Here is a 6,000-nt window from a genome sequence, read left to right as displayed (position 1 = left end):
AGTGTGGGACATGAAGTATGGTGAAGAATTTAATGGCTGTATTTATGAGATTGGGCTGGATCATTTTTATGTGATGTATTGGAGTCCCACATAGCTATTTCTGTATAAAAAACTTCAGAACGAAGATAATATTGGTAGTATTAGTATCGATGCAACTGGCGGACTAGTAAAACAGATTCCAAAACCCGACGGTTCGAAACGAGTCGTTTATCTTTACCAGGCCGTTTGTGGTTATCGCCAGAAGATTTTGTCTTTATTTCAGTTGATTTGCGAGAAGCACGATACCAACACATTAACGTATTGGATGCGAGAGTGGTTGCGTTCCGGAGGATCGATTCCGAAACAAGTAATCATAGATTACTCACCTGCACTTTTGAATGCAACTTCTTTAGCATTCAATAACAGAGATATTAAAACATACATCGAGAACTGTATTGTCTTCGATAACAGTTCATCATCCATGCGTGTCCAACATCCTCGATGTCTTATTCGCATTGACATTGCACATCTGATAAAATTAGTTGCCCGTTGGAGCTGTTTCAAACATGAATCTCCTGAGAAAAAAGACTTTTATCTGCGCTGCGTCGGTTTCTTGACTACATGCACAAAGATTGACGAGTTTATTCAAATATGCACGGACGTTTTATCAGTAGCATTTTCGACTTATGAAAATATTGAGGATAAAGAAAGTTATTGTTTTGCTGCCCACAATAGAATTATGAATCGTTTGAAATCTTATCATCTTTCTAACGATATGCCAAACAATCCCAAAAACAATGATCCCAATTTGCTGGAACATTGCGATGTTTTTGACGAGATATCTTTATCGAGCAATGCACTTAATGTAACTATGAAAAAAATCGAAACAGGTAGCATTAAGAACTTAAAACAAGGTCGATTAAATCCATACCATTGCCCTAATTTTAGTTCTTCTTTATTCAAATTATCGAAACAGTTTGTTTTATGGACAGCTGTAATGACAACGGTACCCAATGAATAACAAAACTCCACTCTCGTAGAGTTGAAAGATATACATGTTGCTAGTTCGGCTCGAAGTGAAGAATACTTTCGGGAACTAAAACATCAAGTTTTTAGAAAGGGTAAGGCTGTTACGTCCCGTCTTGCGGGGCGTTTATTATATGCTAAATCCTAGATACGGGTTCTGCCGCTTAAAGCGCTAAGGCGCACCTTGACCTACCTTTCGAAGATAAGGGGGTATAGGATGGGAGACCGGGGATCAAGATACGCGATTTAGGTTATTCGAATGTGTACGTGTATTTCAATTTGGCTTGTCTTACATACCCTTCGCTGTCTTCGGGTGTCGTCAGCAATTGCTTCTCTTGCACGCGTCGGTCACTCACACAAGAGGTCTCGCTTTACACTTAGTACGCGGATTCGACGGAACACTAGACTCGCGGCGCGTGGCTACGACTCGACCTTGGAAGATGCAAGCGGTTGGTGGTGGTCCTGCACAGCACACGGATGCACTCCTGGAGCTTGTCCTATTATGGGCCTGGAACGTCAGACCTCGGGGATACACTCGTGTTGAACCGTCGGCCGAGCACGTCGTTGGTGATCTTCCTGGTTTCGAGTCTAGCCAAAACGCGGGTTGCGAACGAGCAGAACCTCGTCTCTGCTTTACGCTATCACCGAACTGGCTTACTTGCGTCGCGCCGATAACTTATACTCCCAAAAGGGGAGTAGGTCACGCTCTTTGCTTGCGAAAACCTGCAAGCAAAGGGTTTTCGCCATCGCATTCCGCGAGTTCCCTGATTTCGTATCGCGGGCGTCGCTAAGCGAGGAAATGCTGATGTTCTGCGGATTCCAGAGCAAGACCTCTTTGGAATGGCGAAAGACGAAAATGGGTTACACCTAGGGACGTAACAAGGCTATCAGAGTAGACAAATATCTCGTTATTCATCTTAGATCTTTGATGGGAATTACTAAACTATTGAATGTACCGAAAAAAGAAACTAAAGAAAGAAATCTTCCGCTAATAAACTCACGTGAAGAAGTAGTCACCGATAGCACAAGAGGATCTGAAGATTTTGTTGACAATTCGATCGGGTCAGTAATAAATGAAATAAGCGACGAGTCTCACATTGATAAATCGGAGGACTTGGTAAAAGAACTAACAAGTGTTGTACCTCAATCGGGAGATATTATTTAGTGTTCCCTCTGAAACATCCTTTCTTAACGAGACCGAAAATTGGAAAGGTCTTGTTAAAAAGACAAATCCAATTAAATCAAAAATATCAGATAGAGCGAACAAACGAGGTAAATATCTCACTGCATGTCCTGATATGGAGATTATTCACAAACGGCCAAAATTTACCCCAATGGTACCGATGCTTGTAAATGGAAATTCTTTAAAACCAATAAATATCGGTAAACAGATCGTTAGCGTACGCAATACATGTGCGTTCGATTCTACTATTCAAAGCATTTTAGTTGCTTATCATGATTTCCAAACATATTCCGAGTATCTTGCAAAAAGTAACATCTACATATCTACATTTATTCACACACTGTCAACGATGGGTGTGTCGACAAAATTATATAAAGAACGAGGACGTATCTTAAGTTCCACTAAAGAAATAAAAGATGGAATAATGGATTGCTCGATTAACATTTCATATCTGCAAGAAAAATTTATTCTTCGTGATGTACCGTCTCTTGAAACAACCGTTCGATGCACTAATTGTTTAATAGAAAAGTCAATCATTACGCCGGTATTACATCTTAACCCAGTCTTTATATATAGATGCGGCCTGGCAGGTCTACAAGAAGCCGTAAATGAAGCTTGTAAACCAAGTCATACAAACACGTGTTTACGATGCAAAAGTACTAATATTACGAAAATTCATTCGGGAGGCAATCACATGGTGCTTAACATCGAAGATGTTGGAAACGCTTTGCTTTCAGCTCGAATGGAATATCCCAATTGCAGAAAACAATTTACAGTTGAGGAAATACCAGAAAAGCTGGTTTACGATAATTATACATATAAATTTGTTTCCGCGATTATCTACATTGATGCTCATTACTTCGCGATCATTAAACGAATTACTGGTAAGTGGGAAATTTATAATGATTTGAAAGAACTAGTCATGAAAGCCACTGCGCGAACACTTCTGCAGAAACATAATATCCATATTTTATTTTATGCCCAAGTATCCAATGCACTCACTGCAAACACCTAGAAACCATTCCCATCCAGTTGGAAAAGACGGATTTCAAAAATATTGAAAATTGACGAAGTTACCTCTTAGGAGTATAAACAATCGGCTGTAACTTTTAAACTGTTCAACTACAAACGAAAGGAAAATCACTACAAACAACTACAAACGATTCCCTATCACAAGGAAAAAACGGATTTTAAAAATATTGAAAATTGACGAAGTTGGCTGATGGGTATAAACAATCATCTATAACTTTTAAACTATTCAACTACAAACGAAAGGAAAATCACTACAATCAACTACAAACGATTCTGAATCAGATGGAAAAGACGGATTTTAAAAATATTGAAAATTGAGAAAGTTACCTCTTCGGAGTATAAACAATTGGCTGTAACTTTTAAACTATTCAACTACAAACGAAACTTTTTTTACTACAATCAACTACAAACGACTTTGAATCACATGGAAAAGACCGATTTCAAAAATCTTGAAAATTGACGAAGTTACCTCTTACGCGGTTAAACAATTGCTCATAACTTTTAAACTATTCAACTACAAACGAAACTTTTTTTACTACAATCAACTACAAACGATTCTCTATCACATGGAAAAAACCGATTTGAAATATCTCATTGTCGGGTGCGGGTCAATTTTTCAATTTTGTTTATTTATTAATTGATCCAACTACAAACGAAAATATTTTTACTACAATCAACTACAAACGATATACTACCATTTTCCGAAAAAAAAAGTTAATTTTTTAAAAGTCGGGTGCCAGGTTCACATAGCTCAATGGATCCATCGTTTTCATTTCTTGATCACAAACCCTAACGATTGCAGGAATTGCGCGTTTTTGTCACTCAAATCTTGTGATGTGCTTAGTTCGAAGCTATTGTTCCTACTAAATGATTGTAAAGAGTAATCACCGTTTAATACATAATTATCATTCCTGCAACCGTGATAATTACTGCTGTAAGTACAATTTGCGCGTTTGTGATTGAAGTTCTGATTCCATCCATTTTCTAACGATCCTTTTAGCAACTCGTTCAACGAGGTGTTCAATAACACGGTACAACACGATTTTTGATCTGTAATATCCATTACGTGATTCTTATAGGCTTTTGTTCACTGATCACGAATCTGCAAACCGTTTTGCTCCTATACGTACAGTGTTTGAGAAACAGGCATTTTTGTGAAAATGTGTGGTTGTGGGAAAAAATGCAGTATTACATGAAAACTAATAAAATAATTTTTAACAAAAAACAAATCCCACTTCGAAATGCACTAAAAAGTGTCAAATAATTTCTATCTCATTTATAGCAATATTCCATAGCTATTAATAATATCTACTTAATCGTTAAATAGGATACCAAATACATTTCAAAGTTTTTGGAGGCGGCGCAAAATTAAAAACTTTTCCTCTACTAAGAAGATCCTAACCCATTTGATAATTTCAAGTAAATAATATTCAACGGGAATCAACAAACCCATTGCGAATTAACTATACTGCAGTTCACGAGTGACCGCACTTAACTCGCGCAGCTAGTGACCTACTGTGGTCTAGGGAGATTTTTAATAGTGCGTGTGATTCCCCTTTACAGCTTGCTTCTTACTTTGCGTTCACATCATTTTTTTCTTGCGACAAATAATAAGAATTTCATTGTATCGTGAAACTTTACAATATCATCACCGGTTATCAATTATCGTATGTCATATATTTCTGCCCGCCATTTATATGGTCGCAAAGTATAATAAGAAGCAAGCTGTACAGGGGAATAACACACGTTATTAAAAATCTCTCTAGACCTAGTGAGCGGCGCGAGTTAAGTATGGTCTCTTGTGAACTGCAGTATAGTGCATGTACATCAGGAGGGCTGCTAATTTCTCATACAATCGTTACAATTACAAATGTTTTCAGCCGGACCTATAATTTTTCTCTTACGACTTATTAATTACCAAGTTTGCCATACCGCAATCAAATCGTTATTGGCAGCATTGTTTTTTCAGGTATTTTTAATTTTGCGCCGCCTCCGAAAACTTTGAAATGTATTTGGTATCCTATTTAACGATTAAGTAGATATTATTAATAGCTATGGAATATTGGTATAAATGAAATAGAAATTATTTGACACTTTTTAGTGCATTTCGAAGTGGGATTTGTTTTTTGTTAAAAATTATTTTATTTCACACTTTTTAGTGGAACCTGTAGTATTTTTAGGATAGTGTAAGGTGATTTTGGGTTTCTGTTACTTAGCTAATAACCATAAACCTAAAAAATAGTGACCAAATTTAAATGGTTAATAAACAACAAATTCCATAAATTTTTGCAAGTGGGGTCATCGCGGATATACAGAGTGTCACGCGACTACCTCTACAGCCGAAGAGGGATGATTGCTAAGGTGATTCTAAACAACTTTTTCCTTTTCCAAAATGTTGGTTAAGGCTTGTTTTTCTAGTTATTAACAAAAAACACCGACCAATCCAAGCGCGTACAGCGCGCGGGCTCAGGGACTGCAATGTCGGCTATGAAAACCGGGCCTAACGTAGGTCGCAAACGAACGGCTCGGCACCCCGTTGGCATAGCACAATAAAAAATTGGACGGGTAGAACATTTTTAGTCGTTGCTTAAAATGAATACGGAACCTAATCTCTTGTCGCCTATCATAATGTAAAAAATGCAATTCTAAGCATTCTAAACAACAAATGAAAATGATTGAAATGGAATAATTAATAAACGTTTGAATTGGAAGCCACGTTAATGATGAAAAATTTGAAAACAATATAAATGAAACTTTCGCATTCGTTCGTAAATTAACCT

The sequence above is a fragment of the Osmia lignaria genome, chromosome 16 (assembly GCF_051020975.1).
Source record: "Osmia lignaria lignaria isolate PbOS001 chromosome 16, iyOsmLign1, whole genome shotgun sequence".
Lineage (NCBI taxonomy): Eukaryota > Metazoa > Arthropoda > Insecta > Hymenoptera > Megachilidae > Osmia > Osmia lignaria.
The sequence above is the reverse complement of the archived record's forward strand: the minus strand, read 5'-3'. Positions refer to the sequence as shown.